Here is a 26,478-nt window from a genome sequence, read left to right on the forward strand (position 1 = left end):
AGGTGTGAGGGGAGACGAGACTGGGAGGGAGGAGGGAGACGAGGAGGAGGGGGACACAGTGGAGGCAGTGGATGTTGGTATGTCTGCATGGGTATGATGCCTGCGTGAGTGCCTGTGGGATGTGTGGTGCTTATGTTTGCCAGAGCTTCCCTTGTGTATTGAGGTGTGTGCATGCTAGTCTGATTGTGTGCTTGGGATAGGCTGAGGTACAGGGGTCTGGGTGGAGGAAGTTGGAGGGGGGAGGCTGGACACAGAGACAATGGCTGCCATCAGTGCTGAGGCCAGAGTCTGAAAAACTTGCTGTTGGGCTGCCTGACCAGAATGAATGCCCTCCAGGTATGCATTCGTCTGTTGCAACTGCCTCTCTACACCCTGGATGTCTTTCAAAATGGTAGACTGTCCAACAGTAATGGACCTGAGGAGGTCAATGGCCTCCTCAATGAGGGCAGCAGGGCTGACTGGGGCAGGGGCTGAGGTGCCTGGGGCAAAGCAGATGCCCATCCTCCTGGGCGAGCGGCCACGGGGCACACTCCGAGGGGCTGCTGGGAGGGTGGTGCTGGTAGGGGGGGGTGGCAGCTGTACCTGTAGATGCAGGAGGCACAGAGGGGCCCGCCACCACAAGGGAGCTCCCATCAGAGGAGGAGTCCGTGTCACTGGTTTCAGCTCCTGTCCCCGCCGTGGAGTTCCCCTCGCCCTCCGTCCCACTGGTGGCTTCAGACACCGTTGTGTCGCCCTCCAGGGCCACGTGGGATGCAGCTCCCTCCTTCTCCGGTGCCACTGCTCCTCCGCCTTAAGATGCTAATGCACACAAGAACAGGGAGACCACAAAAAGTGTGGGGGGGGGAGACAGAAGAAAGACATGTTGAGTGCATGCAATACCGCTACCGTTGGCGGACACTACAGACACAGAAGCCGCCTGCACTACGCCATGCACTTAGAGTTCCCTAATTAATCACAGGGACATAGGGCACAAGGCCTATGCTCGATTGCTGCACACATGGAAGTCACAGGAGCCTGACTAGGTGTAGTTGGCTCTGAACACTGGTGGGGTGGGGTGTCACATGGCCTGCCTTAAGAAGGGACCTTGCCTTCTAAACTCGCCATGGCCTAGGGGAAGCCACAGCCCACCTCCCCCACCCAAACACCTCCAACACGCGCTGAATCAGCAGAATGAGAGTGTACTCACCCCCTTGTGGCTGCTGTGATGCCCTCAAGCACCCATCCAACTCTGGATACACCACCGCCAGGATCCGGAACATCAGGGGGGTCATGGTGCGACGGGCACCCTTCCCACGTTGGGAGGCCATCCCCACCTGGGCCTCTGCCGTCTTCTTGCTCCAGCGACGAATGTCCTCCCATCTTTTACAGCAGTGGGTGCTCTGTCTGTGGTGGACCCCCAGGGTCCAGACTTCCTTGGCGATGGCATGCCAAATATCCTTCTTCTGGTGGGCGCCGACCTACTAGAATAGTACAGGGGAAAAGGAGAAGATATAACCGTCCGCACCGTCACAGTCATTGGCCCGCATCCCTACCCTTGCCATGACGCACATGCACTCACCATTGTTTCATGCAAACCTCATTCTTCCCCCCTAACTTTCATCCACACCACTCAACACAGGCATTTCCCATTCGACATGCTCACAGTGTACTTACCTGTTTGTCTGGAGGACCGTAGAGTAGCGTGTACTGGGGGAGGACCCCATCCACTAGTTTCTCCAACTCCTCCATGCTGAAGGCAGGGGCCCTTTCCCCAGACACATGAGCCATTGTCTCTTCCAGACTGAGGTCACAGCAGCACATGCAGTGTAGGTCCTCTCCTGTCGAAGAACAGGTATCAAGTGAGTGAACAGAGAGAAAATGGCGGTCACGTCCACAGCAGTGCGTTCCGTCATCGCCGGTCACCGCCAGCGTACATCATCATTGGCTCCTGGGACCCACATGGTCCAATGTTAAGAAATGCAGGATTGTGCTGCGGTCTTCGACCGCCTACCGCGACGGTGTACAACGCCAGTGCAGTTACCTCATATCCCCTTGTCCCACATTACAGGTGAGGCAGCCGTCATTTTGGGGGGCCACATAGCATTAATTTTGACTGTGTCACACATATCTAGGCCTTGCATTAACAATAATACAGGCATATATCGAATTCCCAAAAATTGTGGAATTAAGTTGTGGTTACGTACCTCAGTGTTGGTTGCCTCTATGCTCGCTGTTCTCGTCCATAGAGCACGTCCGCTGGGGCAGGTGAGGAGATGGCGGCATCCTCCGGTGTACAGACTGCTGGTGGACCTGTCCACAATGGAGGAGCGACATGTAATTGTCACATACAGACTAGATCGTACCACAATCCTGGAACTGTGTGCCCAGTTGGAGCCAGACCTGATGTCAGCTATCCGCCATCCCACAGGAATCCCCCCTCTAGTGCAGGTCCTGTCAGTACTCCATTTCCTGGCAAGTGGGTCTTTTCAAACAACAGTGGCCATTGCATCAGGGATGTCCCAGCCTGTGTTCTCCAACATGTTGTCCAGAGTGTTGTCTGCCCTGCTGAAACACATGCGCAGCTACATCGTGTTCCCTCAGGTGGAGGATTTGCCTACAGTGAAAGGTGACTTCTATGCCCTGGGACATATCCCCAACATCATAGGTGCCATTGATGGGACACATGTGGCCTTGGTCCCCCCGCAGGAGTGAACAGGTGTACAGAAACCGGAAGAGTTACCATTCGATGAATGTGCAGATAGTGTGTTTGGCCGACCAGTACATCTCCCATGTGAATGGCAAGTTTCCTGGCTCAGTGCATGACGCTTACATTTTGAGGAATAGCAGCATCCCTTATGAGATGGGGCAACTCCAGAGGCACCGTGTGTGGCTATTAGCTGAGGACATGGACCCAATACAGTGTGACTAGGTGTCTGGGGATGTCCCTAAGGGTTAGTATGTGTCTAACAGTTTTCCTTCCATATTTGCAGGTGACTCTGGTTACCCCAACTTGTCATGGCTACTGACCCCAGTGAGGAATCCCAGGACAAGGGCAGAGGAATGCTACAATGAGGCACATGGGTGAACTAGGAAGATTATAGAAAGGACCTTTTGCCTCCTGAAGGCCAGGTTCAGGTGCCTCCATATGACAGGTGGTTCACTATTCTACTTACCAAAGAAGGTGTTCTTAGATCATCGTGGCCTGCTGTATGCTTCACAACTTGGCTTTGCGATGACAGGTGCCTTTTCTGCAGGAGGATGGTCCAGATGGAGGTGTTGTGGCAGCTGTGGAGCCTGTGGACGGTGAAGACGAGGAAGCAGAAGAAGAGGACATAGACAACAGGAACACGGTCATTCATCAATACTTCCCGTGAGACAAAGGTAAGAAGACAACACTGCCTGCTACATCTGATTTAATTCTTCTACCTCTCATCTGTCTGTCACTTTCACCCAGTGTATGGACCCAGATTTGTCACTTTCCCATTAAATTTCACAGATGTGGGTCCCACTGTGTGACATCTGCTTTGTTTCCGCATGGACTTTTGGTATTTTGACAATACATTGGATATAGTATTTTTCAACAGTTATTGCAAATACACATTTTCGAAAGCACAGATTGACTCCAGATTGTTTTGTGATTTAAGGGTGTTTATTTAAGTGCAAAATAATGGAGGGGGTTGTAAAATGTCCATGGCAGAGTCCAGTCTATTATTCTCACAGGTGCATTGTCCAAAGGAGCATAGGAAGTGGAGCTATGCAAGTATGGACAGGGTGACAAAGTGGGACAGAAGGATGACAATCAGGGCAGTCTCATTTCTTGGCAGGGGGTCTTGGCATTGTTTTCTGTCTTTGTCCTGGATCTCAGGGACCGTTTGCGGGGTGGTTCTCCATCTGCAGGGGGTGGGTGCTGGTGTTGTGGTCCTGTGGCGGTGCCTCCTGTCCACTAGCACCAGCGGAGGTGGTGGGCAGTTCATCATCCAGGCTAGTGTCAGGGGCCCCTTGTTGTGCCACAGTGTCCCTCCTGGTGTTGATGAGTTCCTTCAGCACCCCTACAATGGTGCCCAGGGTGGTATTGATGGCTTTGAGTTCCTCCCTAAACCCCAAATACTGTTCCTCCTGCAGCCGCTGGGTCTCCTGAATCTTGGCCAGTACCTTTGCCATCGTCTCCTGGGAATGGTGGTAGGCTCCCATGATGTTGGAGAGGGCCTCGTGGAGTGGGTTCCCTGGGCCTGTCCTCCCCTGTTGCACAGCAGCCCTCCCAGACCCTATGCGTTCCTGGGCCTCTGTCCCCTGAACTGTGTGCCCACTGCCACTGCCTCTAGGTCCCTGGTGTTGTTGGAGTGGTGGGTTAGCCTAGGTTCCCTGTAGTGGGACACACTGCTGCTTGACGTGTCCTGGTGACAGAGGTATGGGCCCGCTGGGTGGGTGCTGTGCTGGTGTTTCCAGAGGGGGGAAGCTCTGTAGTGGCCTGTGACTGTGTGAGGGGAACTGACTGTCCCGAGGTCCCAGATGGACCGGGCTGGTCATCTAGATCCAGTTGGACAGAGCTGCTGTCATCATTGTAGGCCTCTTCTGTGGGTGGAGTAGACATGTCTGGACCCTCCTGTCCGGTGACGTTGGGTAGGGGTCCTGCAGGGGTGTAAAGGCATGATTATTGCATCTGTATGTGCCATGGCGTGCAATGGGTGGGTGACCCTGTACCCCAGTGCTTGCATTCTTGTGTGGGACCTTCTGTGATAATGGTTTAGGGGAGTGTATGGGTATGTGCAGTGGCCATGCATTGGTGATGGGTGTCCATGCTTTGGTGTTGCATGCAGGGCTTTGGTTTGGAATGTGTGGTTTGTGATAGTGGGTCATGTGTGAGGAGTTGGAGTGATGGGGGTGAGGGCGAGGGTGGGGGTATGTGATAGCATGCAGGTAGGGTGGGGGATAAAGTAGATAAGATTTGACTTACCAGAGTCCATTCCTCCAGCTACTCCTGCGAGGCCCTCAGGATGCAGTATAGCCAAGACCTGCTCCTCCCATGTTGTTAGTTCTGGGGGAGGAGGTGGGGGTCCGCCGCCAGTCCTCTGAACTGCAATGTGGTGTCTGGAGACCACGGAATGCACCTTCCCCCGTAGGTCATTCCTCCTCTTCCTCATGTCATCATGTGTTCTTGGGTGCTGTCAGACTACGTTGACCCTGTCCACAATTCTGCGCCATAGCTCCATCTTCCTAGCTATGGTGTGTGCTGCACCCTGTGATTCGAATAGCTGTGGCTCTACCAAGATGATTTCCTCCACCATGGCCCTGAGCTCCTCCTCAGAAAAACTGGGGTGTCTTTGCGGTGCCATGGGGTGGTGTGGGTGATGTGTGGGGTGGTGTGTGTTGTGATGTGTGGGGTGATGTTTAGGGGTGTGTGGTGTTTTGTGCATGGATGTTGTGTGTGTGATGGTGTTGAGTGCCTGTGGATGCTAGTTTGTAGATGGTGGTGTCTCTCTCTGGCCTTCAATCGCAATTGTGGTCGTAGGGGTTTGTGGGTGATATGGGTGTGTGTTTTAGATTGTATTGAGTGTGTGGGAGTGGTGTGTTAGACCTGACATGCCTTAGGGTGGTCACCCCTAACTTTTTGCTTGCCTCCCTCCACTTTTTGGACACTGTTTTTGCTGGCTTTTAGACTCTGCACACTTTACCACTGCTAAACAGTGCTAAAGTGCATCTGCTCTCTCCCTTTAAACATGGTAACTTTGGATCATACCCAGTTGGACTATTTAATCTACTTATAAGTCCCTAGTAATGTGCACTATATGTGCCTAGGGCCTGTAGATTAAATGCTACTAGTGGGCCTGCAGCACTGGTTGTGCCACCCATTTAAGTAGCCCCTTTACTTTGTCTCAGGCCTGCCATTGCAAGGCCTGTGTGTGCAGTTTCACCACCACTTCGTCTTGGCATTTAAAAGTACTTGCCAAGCCTAAACCTCCCCTTTTTCTACATATAAGTCACCTCTAATGGGTGCCCTAGGTAACCCCTAGGGCAGGGTGCTGTGTGGGTGAAAGGCAGGACATGTACCTGGGTAGTTTACATGGCCTGGTAGTGTAAAACTCCTAAATTCGTTTTTACACCACTGTGAGGCCTGCTCCCTTCATAGGCTAACATTGGGGCTGCCCTCATACATTGTTGAAGTGGTAGCTGCTGATCTGAATGGAGTAGGAATGTCATATTTAGTATGGCCAGAATGGTAATACAAAATCCTGCTGACTGGTGAAGTTGGATTTAATTTTACTATTTTGGAAATGCCACTTTTAGAAAGTGAGCATTTCTCTGCACTTAAATCTTTCTGCGCCTTACAATCCACGTCTGGCTAGGTTTAGTTGACAGCTCCTTGTGCATTTACTCAGACACACCTCAAACACAGGGTACTCAGACTCACTTGCATACATCTGCATTTTGAATGGGTCTTCCTGAGCTGGGAGGGTGGAGGGCCTGCTATGACACAAAGGACTGCCACACCCCCTACTGGGACTCTGGCAGACAGGATTGAACTGAAACGGTACCTGGTGCACTTCTAAGCCACTCTTTGAAGTCCCCTCACTTCAAAGGCACATCTGGGTATAAAACAGGGCCTCTGCCCTACCACCTCAGACACTTGCTGGAGAAGAAACCTGAACCAGAACCTGCATCCTGCCGAGAAGAACTGCCTGGCTGCTCAAAGGACTCACCTGACTGCTTTCTACAAAGGACTGCTGCCTTGATGTTGGCCTGCTGACTTGCTGAACTCTTGCCTTGCTGCAGAAGTGCTCTCCAAGGGCTTGGATAGAGCTTGCCTCCTATTCCCTGAAGTCTCAGGACCAAAAAGACTTCCATCATTCAACTGGACACCTTGTGGGCTGACAAAATTTGACGCATAGCTTGCTCCGCTGTGAAAAATTCACTGCACTCCGGTCCGGAAAGACGCGGCTCGACCCCGCAAGGAAAACATCGACGCGATGCCTGCGGTTCGACTGGAACTTTGACACACGGCCCGCCTGGACAACGCCGCCCGACTTCCAGAGAGGAGATCGACGCAACGCCTGCCGTGAGGGAGAAAATTCCACGCACAGCCCACCGGAACAACGCGCAGCCGGATAACAAGCCCATGATTCCACGCACAGACCCTGGGACATCTGGTAATCCCGCGACCCACAGAGGAGACTGTCCGCACGCCGGAAAACGACACACATCTTCCCCGCGTGAAAAATAACGACGCAAGTCCGTGTGTGAAGGGGCATAACCGACGCACACACCATTTTTTCACGCATCTCCTCCTCTGCGGCCCTTAGTGGAGATTTTCCACTACAAACCAAGGTACTTTGTGCTTGAAAGAGACTTTGGGGGTCATTACAACATTGGCGGTAAAAGGCGCTTTCCGAAGTGCAGAAGACCGCCAATACACCGCTGCCGCGGCGGTATTCCACCACAGCTATTATGACACACATCTTGGAATCCGCCGAAATTCAGACACCCACACAACACCGCCACACCAAAGGTCAGTGATAAACTGGCGGAAACAAATCCTCCACCTCCACGCCAACAGAAACATGCCCATGCTATTACGACCCACAAATCCACGCGGCGGTCTTTCAACCGCGGTATTCCATTGGCGGTACACACCGCCGCGCTCAAAATACACACACATCTCCAAAACACCGCCACATTGGACAATTCCAAATACACACACCTGATACACATACAAACAACACTCCCACACACTCCACACAATATAAAACACACACCCACACCACCCACAAACCCCTACGACCAAAAAATCACGAACGAATGCCAGAGAGAGAGCACAGAATAGACAACCCTATCACACAGAGACACACAACACCATCACCCACACAACATCCACGCACAAAACACCACACACCACTACACTCACCACACTCATCACCACATACACCACCCCACACATCACCCACACCACCCCATGGCACGCCAAAGACACCCCCGCTTCTCCGAGGAGGAGCTCAGGGTCATGGTGGAAGAAATAGTCAGGGTAGAGCCACAGCTATTTGGCTCACAGGTACAGCACACATCAATAGCCAGGAAGATGGAGTTATGGCGCAGAATAGTGGACAGGGTCAACGCCGTGGGACAGCACCCAAGAAATAGGGAGGACATCAGGAAGAGGTGGAACGACCTACGGGGGAAGGTGCGTTCAACGGTCTCCAGGTACAACATCGCGGTACAGCGGACTGGCGGCGGACCCCCACCTCCTCCCCCATAACTAACAACATGGGAGGAGCAAGTCTTGACCATCATGCATCCAGAGGGCCTCGGAGGAGTCGGTGGAGGATGGGACACTGGTAAGTCAAATCTTAACTATCATATCCCCCACCCTACCTGCATGCTATCACACACCCCCACCCTCACACCCTCCCCTATCATTCCATATCCTCACTAATCTACTCATAACACAAACCACCCATCCCAACACCAAGCCCTGCATGACACAACTAAGCATGGACACCCCTCACTAAAGCATGCCCACTGCACATACCCAGAACACCCCCCCAACCATCATCACACAAACACAGGAATGCTTGCACTGGGGTACACAAACACCCACCCATTGCACACCATTACACACACACATGCAATAATCATGCTCTTATGCCCCTGCAGGAACACAAAGGACCGTCACCACACCAGAGGGTCCAGACAACACCACTCCACCCCCAGAAGAGGCCCACAGTGACGAGAGCAGCTCTGCCCTACTGGATCCTGATGACCAGCCCGGACCATCGTTGCCCCTTGCACAGGCACAGCCCAACACCGACCTTCCACCCTCTGGTAACACCAGCACAGCACCTACCCAGCCGGCCCAAACCTCCCTACCCAGGACAGGCCAATCAGCGGTGTTTCCACCACTACAGGGAATCCAGGATAACCCACCACCCCAACAACAACATGGACCTGGGGGCAGTGGTAGTGGGCACACGGTCCAGGGGACGGAGGCACTGGAACACAGGAGAACTGGGAGAGCTGCTGTGCGACAGGGGGCGGACAGGCCAAGGGAACCCACTTTCCACGAGGCCCTATCCTCCATCATGGGAGCATACCACCACTCCCAGGAGACGCTGGCCACGGTCCTGGACAAGTTGCAGGAGACCCTGCGCCTGCAGGACGAACTGTGTTTGGGGTTCAGGAAGGAGCTCAGGACCATCAGCTCCACCCTGGGCACCATTGTAGGGGTGCTGAAGGACATACAGAAGACCTTGAGGGACACCGTGGCACTCCAAGGGGCCCCTGACACTAGCCAGGCCGATGAACTGCCCACCACGTCCGCCGGCGCTAGTGGACAGGACGCCCGCCACAGGACCAACACACCAGAACCCCACCCCCTGCAGACAGACAACCACCACGCAAGCGGTCCCTGAGATCCAGGAACAGGACAGAGCAAGATGGCAAGACCCCCGCCAGGAAATGAGACCACCCTGATTGTCACCCCACTGTCCCACTTTGTTACCCGGTCCATACTTAAACTGCACCAGCTCCACTTCCTATGCCCAGATGGGCAGTGCACCTGTGAGACTAATAGACTGGACTCTGCCATGGACATTCCTCCGCCATCACCCATCCTCATTTTACAAACCCCTCACATTTCAGAGCACTTCAATAAACACCCTTGAAACACAAAACAATCTGGAGTCAGTCTGTGATTTAGTAAATATGTATTATCAATGACAGTGTCATAATGGGTTTACCATTGTAAGGCTAACATACCTATGTCACACAACACAAGCACTTGAAGGATGCAAGCAGTTGACACGTAGGTAACCACACCTGTGAAACCATAATGGAAGGGTACAACTCAGTTTCCAAATAGTGATTTAAATCGAGAAACAGGATAGAGGTAGACGTGTGAAAGTTAATGTAATGCTAAAAATGAAAATGTTCTCACCTGTGTCTCACTGGAAATATTGCTGTATGACTGACTCCCTGTTGTTGTTGTCTTCTTCCTCAGCTTCATCCTCATCACTGACCACAGGCTCCACAGACTCCACAGCTGCTACAACACCGTCATCTGGATCATCCTCCTGCAGAAAAGGCACCTGGCGTCGCAAAGCCAAATTATGGAGCATGGAGCAGGCGATGATGATGTCGCACACCTTCTTCGGTGAGTAGAATAGGGATCCACCTGTCATATGGAGGCACCTGAACCTGGCCTTCAGGAGGCCGAAGGTGCGTTCGATCACCCTCCTAGTCCGCCCATGGGCCTCATTGCACCATTCCTCTGCCCTGGTCCTGGGATTCCTCACTGGGGTCAATAGCCAGGACATGTTGGGGTAACCAGAGTCCCCCAATAGCCATACACGGTGCCTCTGGAGTTGATCCATCATATCCAGGGATGCTGCTATTCCGCAGGATGTAGGCGTCATGCACTGAGCCAGGGAACATAGCATTTACCTGCAAGATGTACTGGTCTGCCAAACAGACCATCTGGACATTCATGGAATGATAACTCTTCCGGTTCCTGTACAACTGTTCACTCCTGTGGGGGGCGGCAGAGCTACATGGGCGCCATCAATGGCACCGATGATGTTGGGGATATGTCCAAGGGCATAGAAGTCACCTTTCACTGTAGGCAAATCCTCCACCTGAGGGAAAATGATGTATCTCCTTACGTGTTTCAGCAGGACAGACAACACTCTGGACAACACGTTGGAAAACATAGGCTGGGACATCCCTGATGCCATGGCCACTGTTGTCTGAAAAGACCCACTTGCAAGGAAATGGAGCACTGACAGCACCTGCACGTCAGGGGGGATTCCAGTCGGATGGCGGATTGGTGACATCAGGTCTGGCTCCAACTGGGTACATAGTTCCTGGTTTGTGGTACGGTCAAACCGGTAGGTGACGATGACATGTCTCTCTTCCATTGTCAACAGGTCCACCAGCGGTCGGTACACCGGAGGAATCCGCTATGTTCTCAAATGTCCCAGCTGGCGGTGCCTACGAAGGACAACAGCGAAGAACCAGCATTATTCCTCCAGGTATGTACCCACAGTTACACACACGACTACACCACTCACAAAACCCTTACTGTATGTGTGTTGAGTGTAGGCCTAGCTATGTGTGACGCAGTAGTAAATGAAGCCATGTGGGCCCCTGAAATGGCGGCTGCCTGACCTCTAAACTGGGACAATGGGATTGTGGGGTAACTTCGCTGGCGTTGCACACCGTCGCGGTAGGCGGTCGTAGACCGCGGCACAATGCTGCATTGGTTAACATTGGAGCCTATGGGTCCCAGGAGCCAATGAACAGGTGCGCCGGCGGTGATGATGCGCCCCGCCATGGATGTCTCCGCCGCGGACGTCACCGCCATTTTCTATCTCTTCAATCACTAGATACCTGACCTTTGACAGGAGAGGACCTACACTGTAAGTGCTGCTGTGACCTCGGTCAGGAAGCGACGATGGCTGCTGCGTCTGGTGAAAGGGCAGCTGCCTTCACTGCACAGGAGTTGGAGAAACTGGTAGATGGGGTCTACGGTCCTCCAGACCAACAGGTTAGTACACAGGGAGCACGTTGTATGGGCTAGGCCTGGGTGGAGAGGGCTGGTTGGAAGAGGGAAGGGGGCAGAGTTCATAGAACAACAATGCATGGGAATGAATGGGCCACATGGCCAGAGTAGGGAGGGGGCCACTCACAACGACGGTGCAGTTGTTAATGACTGTTCCTGTTCCCTTGTGCATGTCATGTAGGTCAGCGCCCACCAGAAGAAGGACATTTGGCGTGCCATCGCCAAGGAGGTCCGGACCCTGTGGGCCCAGCAGAGACGGGGCACCCACTGCCGTAAGAGATGGGAGGACATTCGCCGCTGCAGCAAGAAGACGGTGGAGGCTCAGCTGGGGATGGCTCCCAACGTGGGAGGGGTGCCCGTCGCACCATGACCCCCCTGATGTTCCGGATCCTGGCAGTGGCCTACCCGGAGTTGGATGGGCGCTTGAGGGCATCACAGCAGACACAAGGGGGTGAGTACAACCTCATTTTGCTGACTTTGCGCGTAGTGGAGGGGTCTGGGTGGGGGAGGTGGGCTGTGGGTGTCCCTAGGCCAGGACGAGTTAGGTAAGCAAGGCCCCTCCGTAATGTAGGCCATGTGGCACTCTACCCCACCTCAGTGCCAAGTTGAGGTACAGTTGTCCCTGTGGCATACATGTGTGCAGATGTCCACCATTGCCATGTAGGCCATTTCCCAGAAATTGCATGTGCAGAGGGCAGGAGCACGGCGTAATGCAGGGGGCTGCTGCGTCTGTCTTGTCCGCCAACAGTAGCGGTAATCCATGCACTAAAACTCTCTTTCTTCTGTCTCCCCCCTTTTTCTGCTCTCCCTGACCTTTTGTACATCAGCATCAACAGGCGGAGGTATAGTGGCACCGGAGCACGAGGGAGCTGCATTCCACATGGCCATGGAGGGCCACACCACAGACTCTGAATGCACCAGTGGGACGGAGGGCGAGGGGAGCTTCACGTCGGCCACCGGATCACCAAGCAGCGACACAGACTCGTTCGCCGATGGGGGCTCCCTTGTGGTGGTGGCACCATCTGTGCCCCCCACCTCTACAGGTACAGCCGCCACCTCCCCTACCAGCCCCGCCCTCCCAGCAGCCCCTCAGCATTCGCCCCGTGCCCGCTCACCCAGGAGGGTGGGCATCACCTTCGCCCCAGGCACCTTAGGCCGTGCCCCAGTCACCCCTGCTGCCCTCAGTGAGGAGGCCATTGACCTCCTCAGGTCACTCACTGTTGGGCAGTCTACCATTGTGAATGCCATCCAGGGTGTAGAACGAGAGTTGCAACACGGTAATGCATTCCTGGAGGGCATTCATTCTGGTCAGGCTGTCCTTCAGCGAACCCTGCAATCTCTGGCCTCAGCACTGATGGCAGCCATTGTCTCTGTCTCTAGCCTCCCCCCTCCAACTTCTTCCACCCAGACCCAATCTCCTGTACCCCAGCCCATCCCAAGCACACCTACAGACCAGCATGCACACAAGTCAACACACACAAGTAGCTCAAGCAAACATAGGCACCACACACACCACAGGCACTCACGCAAGCCTCACCCACATACAGACACAGCAACATCCACTGCCTCCACTGTGTCCCCCTCCTCCTCTTCTCCCTCCTACCTCCCAGTCTCGTCTACACACACACCTGCATGCACCACATCTACAGGCACCATGAATCGCACAAGGACACCCAGCACCACAAGCCGCTCACCTGCACTCACCACCTCCACTGCCATTTGCACATCCCCTGTATACTCTTCCAGTGTGTCTGTGACGCCCCCTCCCAAAGTACACAAACGCCGGCAATCACTCACCCAACATCCATCCACCTCACGACAGCCTCCAGTACCAGCACCTGCACCCAAAACACCTAAAGTGACACCTCCGACAACCACCTCCTCTTCCTCCACTCCAAGACCCCCTCCAACTACCCATCCCAGTGTTCGTCAGAAACTGTCCCTCTGTGAAGTTGACCTTTTTGCCCCCACCCCCCCTCCAATTCATCAGTCCTGTCATAGCGCCTCAGCCAAAAAGCCTCCAATACCAGTGCTGCCTGTTCAAGGTTTGTGGAGTGCACCGGCCACCAGGGCAGGCAGTAGGACCCGAAGCCAAGGCACTGGTAGCCCACCCCCTGTAAAGGCTCTAAAATTGGAGAGTGGACGACGGGACCGTGTTAAGACTCCTGGTGGGAAAACAACTGACATGGGTTCCAAGGGGATTGGAGAGTCAGCTGTGACTCCACCAAAGGTGGGGAAGGGCCAGAGGAAGTCTGCCCAGCCTGTTGTGAGTGTCACGGCGGAGAAGTGCGCCATCATTTCCGGCGGTCGACACACAACCGCCAGCACCGTTGTCACTGGTCAGGAGACCACCGCCGGAGTCACAGCCCAGGAGGGCCCAAGTAGCGTCACTGGTCAGGAGACCACCGCCAGAGTCACAGCCCAGGAGGGCCCAAGTATCATCACTGGTCAGGAGACCACTGCCAGAGTCACAGCACAGGAGGGCCCAAGTATCGTCACTGGTCCGGAGACCACCGCCAGAGTCACAGCCCAGGAGGGCCCAAGTATCGTCACTGGTCCAGAGACCACCGCCAGAGTCACAGCCCAGGAGGGCCCAAGTATCATCACTGGTCCGGAGACCACCGCCAGAGTCACAGCCCAGGAGGGCCCAAGTATCGTCACTGGTCCAGAGACCACCGCCAGAGTCACAGCCCAGGAGGGCCCAAGTATTGTCACTGGTCAGGAGACCACCGCCAGAGTCACAGCCCGGGAGGGCCCAAGTATCGTCACTGGTCCAGAGACCACCGCCAGAGTCACAGCCCAGGAGGGCCCAAGTATCATCACTGGTCCAGAGACCACCGCCAGAGTCACAGCCCAGGAGGGCCCAAGTATCATCACTGGTCCAGAGACCACCGCCAGAGTCACAGCCCAGTAGGTCCCAAGTATCGTCACTGGTCAGGAGACCACCGCCAGAGTCACAGCCCAGGAGGGCCCAAGTATCGTCACTGGTCCAGAGACCACCGCCAGAGTCACAGCCCAGGAGGGCCCAAGTATCGTCACTGGTCCAGAGACCACCGCCCGAGTCAGTGCCCTGGAGGGCCCCGGCTGGGCAATGATGGAACACCATGCCACACACCAATGCCCAGTGTAGAGAACGTCATGCCACACACCAATGCCCAGTGTAGAGAACGTCATGCCACACACCAAAGTCCGTAGCAGAACCGCCATGGCAAAGCACTGCTGAACAGGGCAAAGACCGCCATGCCAAAGCACCGCTGAACAGTCCGGAACCGCCATGGCAAAGCACCGCTAAACAGGGCAAAGACCGCCATGGCAAAGCACCGCTGAACAGGGCAAAGACCGCCATGGCAAAGCACCGCTGAACAGGGCAAAGACCGCCATGGCAAAGCACCGCTGAACAGGGCAAAGACCGCCATGGCAAAGCACCGCTGAACAGGGCAAAGACCGCCATGGCCAAGCACCGCTGAACAGGGCAAAGACCGCCATGGCAAAGCACCGCTGAACAGGGCAAAGACCGCCATGTCAAAGCACCGCTGAACAGGGCAGAGACCGCCATGGCAAAGCACCGCTGAACAGGGCAAAGACCGCCATGGCAAAGCACCGCTGCACAGGGCAAGCACCGGGTAGGAATGAATGGCCCGCCACATCAGGCATCCTTATCCCATGTGCAGCTGGGACAGTGACAGGACAGGAACTTTCACGGGGAGACTCATCCAGTCTGGGCACCAGTCCCCCCCAGTACCAGTAGAGACCTGCATCTACTTGAGTGACTGTGGCTTTGCACTCCCCAGGATGGTAGAGTGGGCAACCCACCCACTGTAGAGACTTGAGAGACTGTGGCTTTGCACTCCCCAGGATGGCACAGTGGGCAAGCCACCCACTATAGAGATTTGAGAGACTGTGGCTTTGCACTCCCCAGGATGGTAGAGTGGGCAACCCACCCACTGTAGAAACTTGAGAGACTGTGGCTTTGCACTCCCCAGGATGGCACAGTGGGCACCCCACCCACTTGTGAGACTTGAGAGACTGTGGCTTTGCACTCCCCAGGATACATCAATGGGCATGGAGCCCCGTCGTGGATCTGGCTTTGCAGTCATCCGGCTGAGGTGCCCCCCCTTCCCTTCCCCCTGAGGTGCCTGTAGTATTTCTATCTGATGCCCCGGAAGTGTTCTCTCCGATTGTGGTTAGGTATCCTTTGTGGGCCTCGCCCATGCATTTTTGGACTGTTGGTGCACGGACATTGTTATTTACATATCTGCACTACTTCTCGTATTGTATATAATTATGACTGATTTTCAAATATATTTCTGTATATTTTTGTATGACATGTATATTGCCACATTACAATGTTTGACCGAATTTTGCATTGTCTTTTCATTCTTCCGGGGGGATTGTGGGTTGTTACTGTGATTTTTGTGAATGCATTGGAGTGTATGTTGTATTATGCGAGGGTGGGGGTGTTTGGTGGGTGTCCCCCTAACTTTTGCCTCCCCACTCCCTTACGTCATAGGTGCAGTACTCACCGTTGTCTTTGGCGCCTACGTAGTACATTGTCTCCAGCCTGTCTGTTGGCAGTGACCACCGCGCTGCTTGTCTGTACCGTCGTGGCGGACAGTGTGTTAAAGTGGCTGTCTTTGATGGCGGTTTCCGCCAGGGTCATAATTCCCTTTTTTTGACCGCCGGCCTGTTTGCGGTATTTCCGCAGCTTTAACACCGTCCGCCAGGGTTGTAATGATCCCCTTTGTTTGCTTTTTAAAGACTTAAGACACTTATGTCACTTTTCAGTGATATCTCTACAATTTCATATTACATCTTTTATCGTTTTGACCTGCAAATACCCAGATAAATGTTACATATTTTTCTAAACACTGTGTGGTGTATTTTTGTGGTGCTATATTGTGTTATTGTATGATTTATTGCACAAATACTTTACACATTGCCTTCTAAGTTAAGCCTGATTGCTCAGTGCCAAGCTACCAGAGGGTGGGCACAGGATTATTTGGATTGTGTGTAACTTACCCTGACTAGAGTGAGGGTCCTTGCTTGGACAGGGGGTAACCTGACTGCCAACCAAAGACCCCATTTCTAACATTGGTGATCAGTGGTGAGGATAGGACTTGTATTTGTGCAGTGACATACAGTAGCTAAGTATTTCACTACCTACGCACAGTTGAAGGTCAACTTGATTTTTATCTCTTTTTGCAAATTCGTTTTTCTTGACAATTTTCAAAAACTAAATCCTCACTCAACATGTCTCTGGCTGGGTCTCAAGCAGGAGATTTGGACCTAGCCCTGTTGGAGACATATACTGTCAAACAGCTAAAAGGGCTCTGCAGGGTGATGAGAGTACCCACCCAAGGGTCCTCCAGAAAGGAGGACTTTCAACTGGCGCTGAGGGCCTGGGCAGAAGCCAATTTAGAGGAGGATGATGAGGAAGAGGAGCCAAAAAATGTCCCCTCAGAGGATTTGTTGCCATCAGTGGGTGATGTTACCACTGCAATTGTGCCCCCTTCCAGACCAGGAAGCAGTGTCTCTGAGCAAAGCCTGACCGCAGAGGAAAGGATAGAAGAAAGGGAGTTCCAATTGCAAATGGCAAAACTGAAAATTGAGGCCCAACAGGAGGAAAGGAGGGCAGAGAGAGAAGCCAAGCGAGCAGAAGCTGAAAGAGCAGCCAATCAGATGGAAGCTGAAAGAGCTGAAGCTGCAGCTGAGAGAGCTTTGGCTGAAAATAAACTATTGTTGGCTCATGAACTGAGTCTCAAGGAGCTGGAGATCAAGGCGAGACAGTCTGAATCCAGCAGTAATGGTGGCAGCATACAGACAGGACCTGCTGGAGAGAAGAAGGTTCATATACCCAAAAATGTGGTGCCCAGGTTTGTGGTGGGATATGACATAGATAAGTGGCTAGCTGCTTATGAAGTTGCACTAGAGGCCTATGAGGTTCCTGAAGGGCAATGGGGTATAGCTATGTGGAGTTATGTACCAGTACTGGAGAGGGACACACTTCTCACACTGGATCCTAAGGATAGAAACACATACCCACTTCAGAAAGCCATTTTACTTGCCAAGTTTGGGCTGACCCCTGAGGGATACTGTCAGAGGTTCAGGGACAGCACCAAACAAACCACACAAACATGGGTAGATTTATTTGACTTTTCCAGTAAGGCACTGAATGGATGGGTGCGGGGCAACAAAGTAGATGATTACAAAGAGTTATATGACTTGATTCTGAGAGAGCATATGCTCAGTACTACTTTTACAGAGTTGCGCCAGCACTTGGTAGATAGTAAGCGGACTGATCCCAGGAAGCTTGCTGAGGAGGCGGACCTCTCGGATAGCACCAGAGTGTCCAGAAAGGTATCTGGGGGGGACACCCACAAAGGTGGTCAGGGTTCCCAACAGAAGAAAGAGAGGAGAGATAAACTTACAGATAAGGAACTCTCAAAAGGCCCCCAAAAGAATTCCCAGGGAAGGGGTGGCAACCATTCCTCTTCCAGATTTGGGAAAAAGACAGGGACTTATGATAAATCAGGGAAATTCACCCTCAAATGCTTAGAGTGCTACCAGTATGGTCACTATAAGGGCGACTCCCAGTGTTCCAAGAGAGCACCGTCCACTACCGGACAGACACCTGGGTTGACTAGTGTTGCGCTCGGGGGAGAGACAGACACAGATAGCTTTGGGGAGCAGACAGAGGTTTCCCTAGTGTCCCTGGGAGAAAGAGAAATGGTGCCCAAAGCCCACATGCCCTAAGTATAGGCAGTTGGTCACCATTGATGGGCAGAAGGTGGAGGCTCTGCGTGACACAGGAGCCAGTATGACTACTGTCAAGAGTCAGCTGGTGTCAACAGAGCAGATAGTCCCTAATACATTCCACCAGGTAATAGTCGCTGACAATCATGAGTGTCACCTACCGCTGGCTCTGGTTTCCTTTGAGTGGGGGGGGGTCTCTGGTACTCTGAAAGTAGCTGTGAGTCCTGCCATGCCTGTAGATTGTCTGTTAGGCAATGATCTTGAGCATACTGCTTGGAAAGAGGTAGAGCTCAGATCCCACCTGGAGATGTTAGGTTTGCCTGAGTGGTGTATGTGTATCAGGTGTGTGTATTTCGATTTGTCCAATGTGGATGTGTTTTGTAAGAGTGTGTGTATTTTGAGTGCAGCGGTGTGTACCGGCAATGACATACCGCGGTTGAAAGACCGCCGTGTGGATTCGTGGGTCGTGATAGTATGGGTGTATTCCTGTTGGCGTGACGGTGGAGGTTTTGTTATCGCCAGTTTATCACTGACCTTCGGTGTGGCGGACTTGTGTGGGTGTCTAAATTTTGGCGGATTTCGAACTGTGGGTCATAATAGCTGTGGCGGATTTCCGCGGCGGTGTGTTGGCGGTCTTCTGCACGGCGGTAAGTGGAATTTACCGCCAATGTTGTAATGAAACCCTATGTGTTGCATAGATACTTTACCCATTGTCTCCAAATTAAGCCTGGCTGCTTTGTGTCAAGCTACCAGAAGGTTAAGCACAGGTTAATGTAGTGACTTTTGTGGCTCAGTCTTTCAAGAATTGTGGCTATTTCTTGAGAAGGATTTTTACCCCCTCAACTAAAAACATAGGCCCTCATTACAACCGTGGCGGTAAATGCCGCTTACCGCCGTGCCGATGTCCGCCAACATACCGTGACCGTGGTGGTAATCCACCATGAGTATTATGACCCACACAGAGAATACCGCCACAATACAGACACCCACACAAGTCCACCAGACCAAAGGTCAGTGATAAATTGGTGATAGCAAAACCCACACTGTCACGCCATCAGGAATACCCCCACAGTATCACAACCCACGAATCAACGCAGCGGTCTTTCAACCGTTGTAAGCCATTGGCGGTACACACCGCCGCGCTCAAAATACACACACTTACAAAACACCACCACATTGGACAAATCAAAATACACACACCTGACACACATACACACACCACACCCACACCACTATAAGACACACACCCACACTACCCACAACCCCTTACAACAAAAAAAAGAGAACAAGCACAGAGAGACAAACAAAGAGCACACACTCAATCAGAGGCACAGAACACCATAACACATGCACCATCCACGCACATAACATGTGTATTTGTAAAGCACACGTTCACCCGTAGGCATCTTGGCACTGAATAACAGATCTTTATTGTTACCCAACTCAATGGTACTCATTTTATCGACCTCAGAATTTTGGATGAAAGGCTGAGTAAACCTGCCGGGATTTGAACCTGTGACCATGAGGTCAAACACAGGCCCTTACAGTGGACGCATTAGTCCACTAAGCCACCAGACCCGGATACATCACAGTATACATTCTAACACATCACCCCACACATCACCTCACACATCACCTTACACATATCACTCACAGCACATCCATGGCACCCCAAAGACACCCCAGGCTTTCTGAAGAGGAGCTACGGGTCATGGTAGAGGAAATCATCTGGGTAGACCCACAGCTATTCGGATCACAGGTGCAGCAGACGTCCATTGCAAGGGGGATGGAGCTATGGCGGAGAATCGTGGACAGGGTCAACGCCATGGGACAGCAACCAAGAACCAGGGATGATATCAGGAAGAGGTGGAACTACCTACGGGGGAAGGTTGTTCCGTGGTTTCAAGACACCAGATTTGCTGTACAGAGGACTGGCCGTGGATCCGCACCTCCTCCCCCACAACTAACAACACAGGAGGAGCAAGTCTTGGCAATCATGCATCCTGAGGGCCTCGCAGGAGTAGCAGGAGGACTGGACTCTGGTAAGTCAAATCTTCACTACTATATCCCCCACCCTACCTGCATGCCATCACAAACTCCTACCCCTACCCTCACCCCCATCACTCCAACACCTCACATTTACCCCACTGTCACAACCCACCCATCCCAATACCAAGCCCTGCATGCAGCAACAATGCATGGACACCCATCACAGACCTGCACGGCCACCCATCACCACAGCATGCACAGTAGAGAGAATCAACCAGCCCACCCAATCAGCAATCACACAAGGCAAAGCTGACAGGGAAAGCACAATTATACAGGGAAACACACCTATTGCACAAGATGGCACACATAGATACAATAACAATGCATTTGCATCCCAACAGGACCCCTACCCAATGTCACCGGAGAGGAGTTGCCACCAACATCCAGTCCCAATCCCCCCCAGAAGAGGCCTACAGTGATGACAGCAGTGCTGCGTGCATGGATCACGATGACCAACCTGGCCCATCAGGGACATCTGAACAGTCGGTTCCCCTGCCACAGTCCCAACCCACCACAGAGCCTCCCCCTCAGGAAACACCACCACAGCACCCACCCAGTGGGCCCATGCCACTGTCCCCAGGACATGTCAATCAGCAGTGTGTCCACCACTGCAGGGACCCCAGGCAACCCCACAAGCACAGGAAGATCAGGGACCTGGGGTCAGTGGCAGTGGGCACACTGTTCAGGGGACAGAGGCACAGGACAACAGGGAAGCTGGGAGGACTGCTGTGCGACAGGGGGCCCAGGGAACCTACCCTCCACGAGGCACTCTCAAACATCATGGGAGCATACCACCATTCCCAGGAGACCATGGGCACGGTACTGGCCAAGTTACAGAAGACCCAGCGGCTGAAGGAGCGACAGTACCTGGGGATCAGTGAGGACCTCACAAAAATATACACCATCCTGGTCACCATAGCAGGGGTGCTGGCTGACATGGGCAAGACCATGAGCGAGGCAGTGGCACACCAAAGGGCCCCTGACACTAGCCAAACAGAGGAACAGCCTTCCACCTCCGCCAGCACTAGTGAGCAGGAGGCCCCCCCACAGGAACAGCAGGCCACCAGCACCCCACTCCCTGAAGAAGGAGAACCGCCCCACAAAACGGTCCCTGCGATCCAGGCAGAAGACAGAGAACATTGCCAAGATCCCCGCCAGGAAATAAGACTCTCAGGATTGTCACCCTTCTGTCCCACTATGTCACCCTGTCCACCTTGAGCTGCCATTGCTCCACTTCCTATGCCCCATTGGACAATGCACCTGTGTTACCAAGAGACTGGACTATACCATGGACCTTCATCCACCATCACCCCAGCCCCTTTCCCGTACCCCCATACTATTTAGCACAAAAAATTAACACCATTTAAATATAAACCATACTGGAGTCAGTGTAATGACTGGAAAGATGTATTCTTACAACATTCACAAAGCATTGCCACGTCTATGTTCATTGAATTATACCAATGTATGACAGTTGGTGGGCAACAGTACACATAGCAGGAGCCAGAATGGAGTACACAGATCTGAAAAAAGGAAATCCAAAGGGAACAGTCAGTGGCCATAGACAGTGTGTAAGAGGCTGCCACATACAATGTCCAAAAGTATACTGAAATGTGAAGAGGAATTACAGTCTCTTACCTGTGTGTCACTGGAAATTCTGCTGGATAACATTTGTTCTGTTGTCCACATCTTCTTCATCTGCCTTCTCTTCCTCACTGTTCACAGGCTCCACCGCTGCCACAAAACCATCACCAGGCTCATCCTCCAGCAGGAAAGGCACCTGGGTTCTCAAGGCCAGGTTGTGCAACATACAGCATGCCACGATGATCTGGCACACCTTTTTGGGTGAGTAGTACAGGGATCCACCAGTCATATGGAGGCACCAGAGCCTGGCCTTCCGGAGTCCGCAGGTCCTCTCAATAATCCTCCTTGTTCGCCCATGTGCCTCATTGTAATGTTCCTCTGCCCTTGTCCTGGGATTCCTCACTGGGGTCAGTAGGCATGAGAGGTTGGGGTAACCAGAGTCACCTGCAAATATGGAGGGACAACTATTAGACACACACTAACCATTAGGGACAACACCATGCCCAGATACCTACTTATACTGTGTGGGGACCTTGGGCTCACCTATTAGCCATACCTGGTGCCTCTGGAGTTGGCCCATCACATAAGGAATACTGCTATTCCTCAGTATATAGGCGTCCTGCACTGAGCAAGGATACTTGGCATTCACATGGGAGATGTACTGGTCCGCCAAACACACCATTTGCACATTCATTGAATGATAGCTTTTTCTATTTCTGTACACCTGTTCATTTCTGCGGGGGGAACAAATGTCACATGTGTACCATCAATGGCACCAATGATGTTGGGGAAATGTCCCAGGGCATAGAAGTCAGCTTTCACTGTGGCCAAATCCTCAGCCTGAGGGAAGACGATGTAGCTGCGCATGTGTTTCAGCAGGGCAGACAACACTCTGGTCAACACGTTGGAGAACCTTGGCTGAGACATCCCTGATGCCATGGCCACTGTTGTTTGAAAGGAGCCACTTGCCGGGAAATGGAGCACTGACAGGACCTGCACTAGAGGGGGTATTCCTGTGGGCTGGTGGATAGCTGACATCTGACAGCTGACAGGAAGTATTGGACTTTCAGATACTGGGAACGCCGTGGATACATTCGCACCACGGAGTTCTCCTTTGGATTTTTAGACTTTCTGGTTGATAGGGAATACAAGAAGATTCCTTAATTAGATGACTTAATGTAGGACTATATACACTTAATTAAGATTCTACTAGATAATGCTTGGAAATGAGTAGTTTTCATATAAGACATACTTGATTTTAAGCCCTGATGAAGTCTGTGAGAATACATTCTCATAAGACGAAACACGTGTTGGCTTTGTTTGCTGTATACATTATTGAAATTCAAGGACGCTTTTCTTGTATCAAGGTGGACTTTGTATGTCAAGAAATAAATAATATATGAACTCTCTATGGTGTTACTCCACACTGAAGATTCTAATAATTACTAACCTTCAATTATACGATCATGAGTGCCCTGACAACTGTCCAGCTGGTGGATAGCTGACATCAGGTCTGGCTCCAATTGGGCACACAGCTCTTGGATTGTGACACAATCAAGTCTGTATGTGATGATAATGTGTCTGTCCCCCATTGTCGACAGGTCCACCAGGGGTCTGTACACCAGAGGATGCCGCCATCTCATCATCTGCCTCAGCGGTTGTAGCCTATGGAGGAGAAAGGTGAGCAGAAGGTCATATTTCCACATGGATAGCATAACTGTTTGAAATAATGTCACAGAGGGAGTGTTTGAATTTGAGAGTCAGTATATGTGGCAATATGTGCTGTGACGCAGTTAGGTGCCATGCCATGTCCCCCCTGAAATGGCGGCTGCCTGACCTGTGAGGAGGGACAAGGGGAAATGAGGTAACTGTGCTGGCGTTGTGCTGCTTCACGGTAGGCGGTCGATGACCGCCGCACATCTCCGCATTGGTTATTATTGGCCCCTATGGGTCCCGGGAGCCAATAGCAATGGACGCCGGCTGTGACGGTATGCACTGCTGCAGCCGTCACCGCCATTTTCTACCTATTCACTCACTTGCTACCTGACCATCAACAGGAGAGGACCTACACTGCAAGTGCTACTATGACCTGAGTCTGGATGCGACAATGGCTAGAGTGTCTGGGGAAAGGGCCCCTGCCTTCACTGCGGAGGAGTTGGAGAAACTGGTGGATGGGGTCTGCCCCCAGTACACGTTACTCTACAGTCCTCCAGACAAACAGGTGAGTACACTGTGAGCATGATGTGTGGGCAATGCCTTTTTGGAGTGGTGTGGATGTAAGCCACATGTTGGGGGGTGCTAAGGTGTCCTGGCCTGAATGCTGCATGAGAGGTGGTCAGTGTATGTGCGTCAGGGCATGGGTGGGAACTGGTGGGCAATGAGTATGATGGTCCGGACGGGCGAGTAATTACTATTTCTGCAGTCTTTTCCTTCTAGGTCAGCACCCACCAGAACAAGGGTATTTGACGTGCCATCGCCAAGGAGGTGCGGACCCTGGGGGTCTAACACAGGCGGCGCACCCACTGCCACAAGAGATGGGAGGACCTGCGACGCTGGACCAAGAAGACGTGGAGGCCCAGCTGGGGCTGACCTCCCAACGTGGAAGGGGTGCCCGTCGCACCATGACCCCCCTAATGTTCCGCATCCTGGCGGTGGCCTATCCGGAGTTGGATGGGTGCTTGAGGGCATCACAGCAGCCACAAGGGGGTGAGTACAGTTTCAGAAAGCTGACTTTGCGCACTTTAGAAACTAGCTGGGTGGGGGATGTGGGCTGTAGGTACCCCTAGACCAGGGCGATCATGGCAGGGTAGGTCCCTTGTTTGCAGGCTCTAAAGCACCCTTACCCCTATGGTCCAAGTGGCCAACTACTACTGAGCAGGGTCCTGTGGGTGTCATGTGTGCAGATGCTGGTGTTAGGCACTGTACCCCATGGGCTGGTGACTACCTTAGTGAGTGGTTGGGCATGGCCTAGTGCATAGGGCAACTCAGTGTGTGTTGTGTACGCCAACGGTAGTGGTGTTGCTGGCATTGACCATGTGTATCCTCTGTCTGCCCCCCCTTCTTGTTTTGTCACCCTGTCCTTATGTGCATTAGCATCATATGGCGGAGGGGCAGAGGCACCAGTGACGGAGGGACCTGCATCCCACATGGCCCATGAGGGCGAATCCACTGAGGGTGAAGGCACCAGTGGGATGGAGGACGAGGGGAGCTCCACGATGGGGACAGGTAGGGATACCAGTGACAGTGACTCCTCCTCTGATGGAAGCTCCCTGGCGGTGGCAGACACCTCTGTGCCCACCCCAACAACAGGTACAGCCGCCACCACCCTACCAGCGCCGCACTCCCAGCAGCCCCTCAGCGTGTTTCCTGTGCCCACTTACCCAGGAGGATGGGCATCTCCTTCACCCCAGGCACCTCAGGCCCTGCCCCAGTCAGCCCTGCTGCACTAAGTGAGGAGGCTATTGACCTCCTGAGATCTCTCAACCAACTGAGAGCATTTCAGGCTCTGGCCTCAGCACTGATGGCAGCCATTGTCCCTGTGTACAGCCTCCCCCTCCAACTTCCACTACCCACCCCCAAATCCCTCTACCTCACCCTATCCCACGCACACCTTCAGACCAGCATGCACATACATCAACACACAAAAGTGGCTCAGGAAAACATAAGCACCATGCATCATCACACAGGCACTCACACATGCACCATACCCATGCACACATATCAACATCCACTTCCTTCACTGTGTCCCCCTCCTTCTCTTCGTCCACCTCCCTCCCAGTAGCATCTCCACTCATACCTGCATGCACTACATCATCAGCCACTGCCTCCATCACCAGCACACACATCGCAACACTCCCCTGACGAGCAATCACCACCCACACAACCATGCACACGTCCCCTGTGTCCTCTCCCAGTGTGTTTGTGAGCCCTCCTCCAAAAGTACACAAATGCAGGCACACACCAACTCAACAGCCATCCACCTCACAACAGCCTCCAGCCCATGCACCTTCACCCAAACTCAGCAGACGTACACCTCCTACAACCACTACCTCTTCCTCCACTCCCACACACCCTCAATCTTGCCGTCCCAGTGTGTCAAAAATATTTTTCCTGGCTAACATTGACCTCTTCCCTACTCCTCCCCCCGTCCACTGCCGATTTCGCGGCTTCATCAGCCAAAGTATTCCCAGCAACGTGTACTCCAACGCGCTGGTGTCCAAGTGTATGTACAACATGGACATTAGGAAGCGTTTCCTTCAGATCCGCAACCTTACCCCACAACATTTTATGTTTAATGGAGTTGCCTTTAGAATCTCTGAACCCATTCATCTTCCAATAGTGTAAATATTCGTTGAAAGACTGCACACAGTAGTAGGAGTCACAGACCAGCAAGGTTAAAAGTGCCGGATCCGCGTGCTCCAACGCTAACAATAGAGCTTTGAGCTCAACCAGCTGTGTCGTGCAATCTCCCAAGGTTTTAGTATAAGTATGTCGGGGGCAGAACACTTCCCCCTCCATAGTGCCTAGGGCCAGGATGTCCAGATCCCAGCCCAGCACCTAAGCCA

Source organism: Pleurodeles waltl, chromosome 1_2, assembly GCF_031143425.1.
Source record: "Pleurodeles waltl isolate 20211129_DDA chromosome 1_2, aPleWal1.hap1.20221129, whole genome shotgun sequence".
NCBI lineage: Eukaryota > Metazoa > Chordata > Amphibia > Caudata > Salamandridae > Pleurodeles > Pleurodeles waltl.